The sequence below is a fragment of the Anolis carolinensis genome, unplaced genomic scaffold (assembly GCF_035594765.1).
Source record: "Anolis carolinensis isolate JA03-04 unplaced genomic scaffold, rAnoCar3.1.pri scaffold_7, whole genome shotgun sequence".
Classification (NCBI taxonomy): Eukaryota; Metazoa; Chordata; class Lepidosauria; order Squamata; family Dactyloidae; genus Anolis; species Anolis carolinensis.
The window spans coordinates 3,018,779-3,030,939 of NW_026943818.1; the positions used below are offsets into that span (position 1 = coordinate 3,018,779).

Sequence of the window (12,161 nt, forward strand, 5' to 3'; positions counted from 1 at the left end):
GTGACCATTGTGAAGGAGCCCTGCCTCCCCTCCCCATCCCAATATGGGGGTCAGGGATCCCACAGGGAAAGGCTGAGCCAGTTGGGACCTCACTGAGTCCTGTGGAACTCCCCGCCGAGGGAAGTGAGGTCAGTCCGCCCTTTATTCTTACTGTTGGCCCCATTTTAGGAAGCAACCCCTGGGAGTGAGACCAGGGAGAAGCCTGTTGGCAGAAAGCCAGGCAAGTGATTTGCCTGAGCTGCTAGCTAATGATACATTGTCACGCCCAAGGCAACGGAGCACTAAGAACCGACACACGGAGGCCAAAAACTATCTAATATCTTTATTAAGGAATTATATAAGAATAATAAAAACAAGTAGGAAATGTAGTCCAGAAAAAGACCTTTCAGGGAAGGTAAAATATAGTCCAAAATTATATTGTCCAATATTTTATATTAGAGTCCAAAGTTATAATTCCAAACCGAAACACACTCTATTTACAAACAATAGAGTGGGGAAACGTCCAAAGATCTTTCCAAAGTACAAAGTAAGTCCACGGCAAGAACTGGGAACAAGGCTTGATACTAGAAACAAGGTCCAAGGCAGGAAGCAAGGCAAGATAGTTCTTGAATACTTGGCTAGGCAAGGCGAGGCAAGGGAACTGGAGTTGCAGACTTTGCGAAGTCCACACTTGGCTGGAAACACGAAATCACTCCTGAAGCTGATCTGTTGACTCCGCACGGAACCCTCCGTGTCGGGCACTTTTAATTAAGTCCCATTTCCCTGCAAAGCAGGTGTCCAGAGCTTCCTTTCCCAAGGGAAAGGGAAGCGAAACACATCTCCCTCCAGATGCGTTCCTCCCTAGAATTTCCCAGGGGAACATAGCTAATTAACGTCTTGTTTAGCTGCTAATCAAGCTTCTCAAGCTTCTCCGAAACTGCTCTTTTTCACCCTGACTCGCAGCATAGGACTGTTTCCTAGCAAAAGGAGGGAAGGCAGTGGGAAAGGCCTTCCTTAATGGGCTCTTGGGTAGAATCATCAACAACAGGCATCTGGAAACATTCCGTCTCTTGCTGAGCCGGCAAAAAACCCATGTTTTCGTCATCATCAACCACGATGGCGCTGGGATCAGAACTCCAAGGCCCATGGGACATCACATATATTCACAAAGTAGATAGCATACAGAATACAGTTTCATAGCCCTTTTTATACATAAGCTGCAGCCAAGCCTCTAATTCTGACTAGTCACAGAGAGGGGCTTGGCTCACTGGCCAGGGTGGGCTGAGAACAAGGGATAATGAAGTGTCGATAAATGAGGTTCCTTTTACTGAACAGGAAAAATAACAAAGTGATTGGGGGCATTTTCTGGCCCTACCCAAGAATGCTATTGTCTTATGATGATGAAGGTGTATTGGGAAAATATAATACTTATATTGGAAACTATATATTGAATGCAATCATATTAGAAATAGGAATAGGAAACATGTAATCACCAGATTGTATGCATATAGCCCCAAAATACACTCTGCCTGGCAAATAGTCTCCCCATAAGCAGAGATCAAAGTTCACCCTAAGTGCCAGATACATATGTCAAGTGTCAACAAGAATAGCTAAGCTAATGGACAAAAGACAAATTAAGGCTTTTGGGATGTCAAGATAAGACCTGGCGCCATGTAGGAGTGCTAATGACTCCCTGACAAGCTAAGATAGGGGGGAATTCCTTAATTAATGTATCTCTGAGAGCCAAGATAGGAATTCCTTAGATAAGGCCTGATGGAGAGTCAGAGGTCTTGAAAGTAGTCTATATTTTAGGAAAATGCAGAAGTAGGTTTTAGTAAAGTGCAAAATAAGACTTTTTTTGACACTAATTGGTGATGGATAATGCCTATATGATGTAATAATAATAATAATCATCATCATCATCATGATCATCATCCAGACTGACAAAGTTCTGGAACACAACACACCAGACATCACAGTTGTGGAAAAGAAAAAGGTTTGGTTCATTGATGTCGCCATCCCAGGTGACAGTTGCATTGACGAAAAACAACAGGAAAAACTCAGCCGCTATCAGGACCTCAAGATTGAACTGCAAAACTCTGGCAGAAACCAGTGCAGGTGGTCCCGGTGGTGATGGGCACACTGGGTGCCGTGCCAAAAGATCTCAGCCGGCATTTGGAAACAATAGACATTGACAAAATCACGATCTGCAAACTGCAAAAGGCCACCCTGCTGTGATCTGCACGCATCATCCGAAAATACATCACACAGTCCTAGACACTTGGGAAGTGTTCGACTTGTGATTTTGTGAGATGAAATCCAGCATGTCTATCTTGTTTGCTGTGTCATACAATAAAATAATAATAATAATTTTATTTTTATACCCCGCCCCATCTCCCCGAAGGGACTCAGGGCGACTTACATGGGGCCAAGCCCGAACATCAACAATATAAAATCAAAGCAATAAACAAATAAATAAACAGCAACAATAAAACAGGTCATAAAAATCACATACAAAATATAATGATAAAATCTTGGGTTGGCTCCCAAGATTTTAGATAGAGGAAGGCAAAAATAGTATATAAGAACCTGTGTTTCTTTGTTCTGTACCCTTTTTTCCTGCAGACAGGAGGGTCTATATTCTCTCTGGCCACTGAGAATAAACGTCTTTTTTCTACAGCCACCGGAACTCTCTTTGTCTCATTACCTCAAACCTTTGTCTGCCATTTCAATGATATGAACATGGCATGGCCCCTTAATAGGGCTGGGCTGGCAGTTCCAGACCCCAGAGAAACAAAACATCATATAATAATACAATCATGCAAAAATGACAGAGGATGGGTTTGGCTGTAGACATGCAGATTTCCTTCCGATGCAAGAGGTCCCGTTCATCAAAGGCGCAGGTGGTGAAATGGGTTCTTCCCCAAGGGCAGGGAGAGGTGAAAGCCCTGCACAAATAAACTATTGTGTTGCAATGTTCCCTCCCCATAATATTATATGGAGCAGAAATCTGGGGCCTAAGCAGACTACCAATATTGGAACAAACACAATCAATTTTTTTAAGACAGATCCTTGGCGTTGACACTAAGACCACCGCTGCTGCAATCAGAGCAGAGTTAGAAATATATTCTATTGAAGGACTTCCCAAAATCAGGGCCTTTGATTACTGGGCTAAAATAAAAAATCTTGAAAATAACAGACTCCCAAAATTGTGCTTCTTAGAACAATCTAATGGCCGAAACCAAGATTTCTGGGCAGAACAACTAACTAGGTATCTCCACATTTGTGGATTACTTCCTTAGGCCAGAATAGGGAGGCTGAAAGAAGGATCCTAGATATTGAAGCCCAGAAAGACACAGCCACCCTGTCAAACACAGGATCTCTGAAGTGGTTAGGACGTTTTAAACGTAATTTCCAGCGGGCGTTATATCTAAAAGCAGATATGCCAAGACACCTAAGAATCGCGTTCACCAGGGCAAGATTCGAACAAAGGGAGTCCATGGAGAGATATGGCAGATTCAACCACATCCCATATGAAGAAAGATTATGTATTTGTGGTGCCCCTGAAGTCGAAAATTTGAACCACACTTTGCACAATTGTAACCTATACGAAAAAGAAAGGAAACAATACTTATGGCCTTTTATTTGTAATAAAACCAGCTGGGACATAGAGGCCAAAACTACATTTTTATTGGCCGGTTATAACCCCATTGTGACAACAAAAGTGGCCCTGTATTTGCTTAAAGCTGCGAAAAGGAGATCGGAGTCCATAGATCAGATTGGGGTGCAGTGTAAGGGAGATGAGGATAGTTGATGCATACATCTATGGCCAAGCTACATTGGCACCAAGCTGGCAAATACCTGTATATTTGTACAGTAGAGTCTCACTTATCCAACGTAAACGGGCCGGCAGAACGTTGGATAAGCGAATATGTTGGATAATAAGGAGAGATTAAGAAAAAGCCTATTAAACATCAAATTAGGTTATGATTTTACAAATTAAGCACCAAAACATCATGTTAGACAATAAATTTGACAGAAAAAGTAGTTCAATACCCAGTAATGCTACGTAGTAATTACTGTATTTACGAATTTAGCACCAAAATATCACGATGTATTAAAAACATTGACTGCAAAAATGCGTTGGATAATCCAGAACGTTGGATAAGCGAGTGTTGGATAAGTGAGACTCTACTGTATTTTATTTTAATTGAACAAGATGTATGTTGTATTTTATGTTTGTATTGTCTGTGCTTGATAAGACCAACTGGCTAATCAATAAATTGTTGTGTTGCAATGTCCAGATGAAGTCCAAGAGATGGGTGAGACTGGAAATTGATAATACAATAATAATAATAATTTTATTTTTATACCATGCCCCATCTCCCCGAAGGGACTCGGAGCCGCTTACATGGGGCCAAGCCCAGTCCACAACAATAAAACAAGGCAATAAAACAGATAATAACAATAAAAACAAGTCATGAAAATCACATTCAAGGACAAAAGGTAAAATCTGGGATAAAATCTAGAAAAAACCTGGGCCAAAGTGCTAGTTTGTCAAAATCATCAGGAGGGGAGAATTATCCAATTTTTCATGGTGTTCAAGGCGTAAATACGGGACTATTATTGGAGATGAAAGAGGTCAGACTTACTGGATCAATTGGATGAGGAAATTCCCAGCTTGGTTTCTTTCCCCCAATTGTTGTCGACCGCGTTTTAGGGGATCGGGCCCTTAAGGAGAGACCCGATCCGGTCCTGAGAGAACGGACCTTGGCGAAGCCAAAAGGAGAATTACGAGCCGCAATACAACCTGAAGCCGAAATGAAGAAGGTCCGCCAAAGTTGAAGGAAAATCCGCCAAGGAGTCTTTATTGAGCAATTCAGCTGAAGAGGACTAGGGTACCATACAATCAAAATAAAGCCATACTTATACAAAATTTCAGTCTGACAACCCTTTGAATTTCCCGCCCTCCTTCCCTGCCCATCTGATCGTTGATAGGCTAGAAGGTTGAACGAGGCGGGCTTTCGTTTCCCGCCTTGCTCCGTTGGCCCAATAGGAAGCTGCCTTTTGTCTCTGCTCGGGCCAATCAGGAAAGAGAAGGCGGGAGTTATCGAAACAATGAGGTGACGGGACAGGAACCAGCGGATTAAGTCCTGCTAGACTGATTTCTAAAGGGTGCTTATTTTATTAATGGCAGCAATCAAGGGTGTCCGGGTTTCTGTCACGTATACAGATTTCAGATATGCCTTGGGGTGTCAGAGATGGAAGCAAAGATGGGTGGTGATGAGCCATATTGACAGGCTCTGCAGGGCGCCTTCCTGAGGTGTCCTGGATTTTCCTTTGGGTGAGATATGACAATGTTTGCCTTGGGGCGAATCACCTTTAGGTCAGCAACTCCGAATTCGGCGACTCAAGCCCTATATTGTCCATGCAATTTGAATTTGATTGGGTTTTGCAGTAGCAGATTATCCTTTTGTTTTTGGGAAAGGAAGCCTGGGTCATAGGAAATGGGATAGGTTCTGGGGTTCAGGTTGAGTTCAAAATATTTCCTATTTGATTTCATTATTTGACAATTATATGAAATAAAATGAAAAATAAAATAAAGTTGGAATATAAACCATGCTGGGAAAAATACATATTTTCCGGGGATCCCAAAGAGTACAAATACATATAGGCAGATAGATAGATTTCATGGAAATAAGGGAGAATCCATAAAAGTGAGTTACATTGCATAAAGGGGAATCATGAATGATATAAACAATTGAAAATATTTGATAAGAACGAAGTTCATAACATCTGGAGAACCCAGCGTGGAAATCCATAAAAGTGGAGTTTTAGCAGCATGATTTTACAATTCATGAAGTTGTTATCTCTTGCCTCAGAGTGCAGAGTTTTAGTAAACCACAGTAAACTCCAGTAAAAAGTCTCAATCACCTTCTACTATAAATATATGGAATATAGAACATAAAGTCTTGATTTTTGAACTATCTTTTACAAAGTCCTGGGGGGGGGGTGGTCACCTCGATCACACAATTGTGTGGTGTGCAATACATCTCGGGGTTCAGGAACAAGGTTTCCCCCAAAGGGAAGGAATGGGGATCTCAGGAGCACAACATAGAGGCAAAATAGGAACACATAGGGGGGAAAAAACAACAACATGGAGTGTTTAGGGCAAATTATATACATGAGAGACATAGTTTTCCAAAGTACCATTAACAAGCCAGGCTTCCCAGAGGAATCTAATCTACTCAGGTAGATTATGGCCTAGGATCAGGCATGGGCCGAAGCTGGCCCCTTGATGGGCCTTGTAAACAAAATGTCAATATAATAAACAGTATATTATTGTTATTAAGCTTGTGGGAGGCTTAATCCTGGCCGCGCGCGAAGGTTCCGCCCCGCTCGCCGTTTCCGAGGAGAACCATTTCTCCGACGGACCCGGAAGAATCTTTTTTTCCCGGCGTCGCCTCAGGTGAGTGAGAAGCGCTTTTTCTGAGAGGAATGGCGATGGATTCAGTCGCTGTGATCCTCGGATTCGGTATTGAAGCAACGGGCCTACCGTGTTGTTGTAAATATTGGTTACAGAAGAGTCTCATTTATCCAACATAAACGGGCCGGCAGAACGTTGGATAAGCAAATATGTTGGATAATAAGGAGGCATGAAGGAAAAGCTTATTAAACATCAAATTAGGTTATGATCTTACAAATTAAGCACCAAAACATCATGTTATACAACAAATTTGACAGAAAAAGTAGTTCAATATGCAGTAATGTTATGTTGTAATTACTGTATTTAATAATTTAGTACCAAAATATATATTGAAAACATTGTCTACAAAAATGCGTTGGATAATCCAGAACGTTGGATAAGTGAAACTCTACTGTACTAACTTTACTTATTATTGACTCAATAGGACAAACTGTACACTTGATTTACCTCATTCTCCTTGATTCCGTTATTATAATATTGGGATTCAATAATAATAATAATAATAATACAGTAGAGTCTCACTTATCCAACACTCACTTATCCAATGTTCTGGATTATCCAAGGCATTTTTGTAGTCAATGTTTTCAATACATCGTGATTTTTTGGTGCTAAATTCATAAATACAGTACAATACTACGTAGCATTACTGCATATTGAACTACTTTTTCTGGCCAATTTGTTGTATAACATGATGTTTTGGTGCTTTATTTGTAAAATCATAACCTTATTTTATGTTTAATAGGCTTTTCCTTAATCCCTCCTTATTATCCAACATATTCGCTTATCCAATATTCTGCTGGCCCGTTTATGTTGGATAAGTGAGACTCTACTGTAATAACTTTATTTTTATACCCCGCCTCTATCTCCCCAAAGAGGACTCAGGGCGGCTTACATGGGGCCAAGCCTGAATAAAAACAATAACAGTATAAAACACAACAATAGACAAAAGACATGCACAATTATAAAAATTTAAACATTAGCCAAGAAAAACACATGACAAGAACTAATAAAAACACGGATTAAAACGGAGAGGTTGTAAAAGTAGGCTGGGTAAGGTGCACCATATAAATACTGTAAATATTGTATTATTATTATTGTAATAATAATAATAATAATACAGCCTCTGCATAATAATAATAATACATCCTCTGCATAATAATAATAATACAGCCTCTGCATAATAATAATAATAATAATAATAATAATAATAATAATAACTTTATTTTTATACTCCGCCTCTATCTCCCCAAAGGGGACTCAGGCTGCTTACATAGGGCCAAGCCCAAATAAAAACAATAGCAATATAAAACACAACAGTAGACAAATAACATGCACAATTATAAAATTTTAAACATTAGCCAATAAAAACAAATGACAGGAACTAATAAAAACGCGGATTAAAACGGAGAGGTTGTAAAAGTAGACTGGGTAAGGTGCACCATATAAATAATGTAAATATTGTATTGTTATTATTGTAATAATAATAATAATAATACAGCCTCTGCATAATAATAATAATAATATAGCCTCTGCATAATAGTAATAATAATGATAATAATATAATAATAACTTTATTTTTATACCCCGCCTCTATCTCCCCAAAGGAGACTCAGGGCGGCTTACATGGGGCCAAGCCCGAATAAAAACAATAGCAATATAAAACACAACAATAGACAAAAGACATGCACAATTATAAAATTTTAAACATTACCCAATAAAAACAAATGACAAGAACTAATAAAAACATGGATTAAAACGGAGAGGTTGTAAAAGTAGACTGGGTAAGGTGCACCATATAAATATTGTAAACATGAGGTGATTGATAAAGTGCTGCAAATTCTTGGAATACTGAATCTATGCCGAATACTGAATCAAGGGCCTACCGTAGTATAATTATTATTGGGTTGCTGTGAGTTTCCCAGGCTGTACCAGAAGCATTCCCTCCTGACGTTTCGCCCACCTCCATGACAGGCACCCACAGAGGTTGTGAGGTCTGTTGGAAACTATAATAATAATAATATAATAACAATAACTTTATTCTTATATCCTGGCCCATCTCCTTGGAGGGACTCGAGGCGGCTCACATGGGGACCAAGCCCAAATTCCGGCATAAAATATATTCAAATAGTCTTGCAGCTTCAAAGCCTGGCTGCTTCCTGCTTGGGGGAAATCCTTTGTTGGGAGGTGTTAGCTGGCCCTGATTGTTTCCTGTCAGGAATTCCCCTGTTTTCTGAGTACAGTAGTCTCACTTATCCAAGCTAAACGGGCCGTCAGAACCTTGGATAAGCGAATATCTTGAATAATAAGGAGGGATTAAGAAAAAGCCTATTAAACATCAAAGTAGGTTATGATTTTACAAATTAAGCGCCAAAACATCATGTTATACAACAAATTTGACAGAAAAAGTAGTTCAATACGCAGAAATGTTATGTTGTAATTACTGTATTTACGAATTTAGCACCAAAATATCACAATATATTGAAAACATTGACTACAAAAATGCCTTGGATAATCCAGAACCTCAGCCCATCCTTATGGTTTTATTGATGTGTTTTTAACTTTGTCTTATTAATGGTTTGATTTTAATGGTATGTTTTAATTTTTCATTTGTGCGTTTTCAGTATTTGATGTTTTTGTATGTATACTCTTTTGCATTTGTAAGCCGCCCTGAGTCCCTGCGGGGAGATAGAGGCGGGGTACAAGAATAAAATTATTATTATTATTATTATTATTATTATTATTATTATTATTATTATATAAGTGAGACTCTACTGTACTGTTCTTTATTTACTGTTCTGGTAATTCGTGGTGAATTATCCCCAAACCTCTCTAGTTTGTTCTTGTCTGTTTGCTATGTGCCATAGGAAAGGATAGGAAACCGCTGAGCTGCTGAACTTGCTGACCGAAAGGTTGGCGATTCCAATCTGAAGAGCGGAGTGAGCTCCCGCTGTTAGCCCCAGCTTCTGCTAACCTAGCAGTTTGAAAACATGCAAATGTGAGTAGATCAATAGGTACTGCTCTGATGGGATGGTAACGGCACTCCATGCAGTCATGCCATTCACATGACCCTGGAGGTGTCTATGGACAACGCTGGCCCTTCGGTTTAGAAATAGAAATGAGCACCAAACCCAAGAGTCGGACACGACTAAACTTAATGTCAGGGGAAAATTTTAACCTTTACCTAAAGTTCTTATATGTGCTGTGTTCACCCTACCCTCCCACAAGCTCCTTATATTAATAATATATTGCTTATTTTATTGACAAGGCCCATAGAATTACGAAATGTATGCAATAATACCAAATAAATATGGTTTAGTAGGGAGAAATACCTGATACTAGCAGCAGGGGGAGGCCTTCTCTTAGAAATTGGAGAAATGGGGCCTGCAGTTCACAAATTGCAGTGATTGACAGGCAGGAAAAGGGGGAAGGGAGATTCCATCTGGGTTTGATCTAGATCCACTCCAGATGTGTCACACTGCAACTCCCAAGCGCAGGGCTGTCTGGGGATGTGTGTGAGAAAATAATAATAATAAACATTATTATGATATATTTGCATTAAAAGCCATTGCACAGCTAACTTCCCAATACTCTGGTTGCAGGCTCACACAAGTTGTTCAGTGAAGTTTTGGGGGAATCTCTGGAAGTTTTAAAGTGGAGGCTGAATGGCCATCTGTTGGGAGGGCTTGGATTGTGTCTTCCTGCCTGGCTGAATGGGGTTGGACTGAATAGCCCATGGGAATACCTTTCAACTCATTCATGATATTATCCTTTATGGGAGATTGGGATTGGACTGGAGGATCCTTGGAGGGGGGGTCCCTTCCAACTCTGAGGTTTTATGATATTTTGATGGAACAAACCAGGGATAGGGTTGGGTTCTGTGGGAAATACTGTATATACTTGAGTATAAGCCTAGTTTTTCAGCCCTTTTTTTAGGACTAAAAAACCTCCCTCGGCTTATACTTGAGTGAGGATCCTGGTTGGTTTATATTTGGGTCAGCTTATACTTGAGAATATATGGTACATCTATCAATTTTCTCTATTATTATTGGCATTATTACATTTATTATTTTACTCTATTATTATATTTATTATTGTTCTCTATTAATGTTGCTACTTACATTTATTTTACTGTATTATTATTATTATTATTACATTTATTATTTCACTCTGATCTTATTATTATTACATTTATTATTGTACTCTATTTATTATTACATGTATTATTTTCCTGTATTTATTATTATTATTGCATGTATTGTTTTACTCTATTATTATTAAAAGGATAAGGTAAAGGTAAAGGTTTCCCCTGATATTTATATCCCACCCTTCTCACTCAGAGCGGCTTACAAATTAAATTTACATACAATATTATATTATTAGGTATAGTAAAGGTTTCCCCTGACGTTAAGTCCAGTCATGTCTGACTCTGGGGGTTGGTGCTCATCTCCATTTCTAGGCCGAAGAGCCAGCATTGTCCGTAGACACCTCCAAGGTCATGTGGCCATAGACATGACTGCATGGAGCGCCGTTACTTTCCCGCTGGATCGGTACCTATTGATCTACTCACATTGGCATGTTTTCGAACTGCTAGGTTGGCAGGAGCTGGAGCTAACAGTGGCCGCTCATGAAGATGAGAATAATTATTTGATCAGAGTTGGACAGACTTATCTTAAACTTGAGCTTTATGTAAATATTCAAAAACATTTAACCTACTGATGCCTCAATTAATGTGATTTTATTGGTATCTATTTTTATTTCTGAAATTTACCACCCTCGGCTTATACTGGAGTCAATGTTTTACCAGGTTTTTTTGTGGTAAAATTAGATGCCTCGGCTTATATTCGGGTCGGCTTATATTCGAGTGTATATGGTAAATGTCTTCTGGAGGGTCCCATGACTGAAAATCCTCCTTGGGCTTCATGGAGTCTCAAATCAATTGTTTTTGTACCACATCCATCCTCCTCTGTGTCTGCATCTCGAAAATATAATATCTGTCTTTGGGCGATAATTAGGGCTAGTTTTAGTTTTTGGTGCTAATTTGTGGCTTGTTTTGGGGGGTGGGGTTGGGGCTTGTTTGGAGGTGTCTGGGGCTAGGTTTAGGTTTGGAGGGCTGGTTTTGCATCTTTACTGCTGATTTTGGGTTAGAAGGATTTGTTTTGGGGATGTTTAGGGCTGGCTTTTTGTCTGAAGGGTTAGTTTTGGGGTGTTGAGGGTTTGTTTTGGGTCTGAAGAGCTAGCTTTGGGGTCTGAAGGGCTTGGGATGTATCTTTAGGTCTTTACTAGCTGTGCCCGGCCATGCGTTGCTGTGGCGAAGTATGGTGGTATGGGAAATAAAGTATTGAGGAATTGGTGGTAGTTAAGGTAAAGGGTAAAGGTTTTATCTTACATTAAGTCCATTATAAATGGGTTATATAGCTGTGTGGAAGGGCCTTGAGTCTACACTGCCATATAATCCAGTTAAAATCAGATAATCTGTATTTTATAGGCAGTGTGGAAGAGGCCTAAGTGAGGCCTAACTCTGCCTGTCCCCTGGGCTGAGTGGGTTGCTAGGAAATCAAGTGGGCGGAGCTTAGTCTTCTAACTGGCAGCAATTGGATAAAAACAATTACAATAGAGTCTCACTTATCCAAGCTAAACGGGCCGGCAGAAGCTTGGATAAGCGAATATCTTGGATAATAAGGAGGGATTAAGGAAA

At 39.7% G+C, this 12,161-nt stretch overlaps 1 protein-coding gene across 5 annotated transcripts in view; it reads left to right on the plus strand.

Annotated features, from left to right (window-relative positions):
* The first annotated feature begins 6,332 nt into the window (after nt 1–6,332).
* exd3 (exonuclease 3'-5' domain containing 3) overlaps nt 6,333–12,161 on the plus strand; it is a 95,375-nt gene continuing 89,546 nt past the window's right edge. For 3 of the 5 annotated variants that reach the window (XM_062959116.1, XM_062959121.1, XM_062959120.1), the window contains exon 1: nt 6,333–6,448. The gene's annotated coding sequence lies outside the window, so the exon portion shown is untranslated. Of the gene's footprint in view, nt 6,515–9,339; nt 9,462–12,161 lie in introns of those variants that run through there. The other 2 variants (XM_062959118.1, XM_062959119.1) reach the window with 2 other exon arrangements.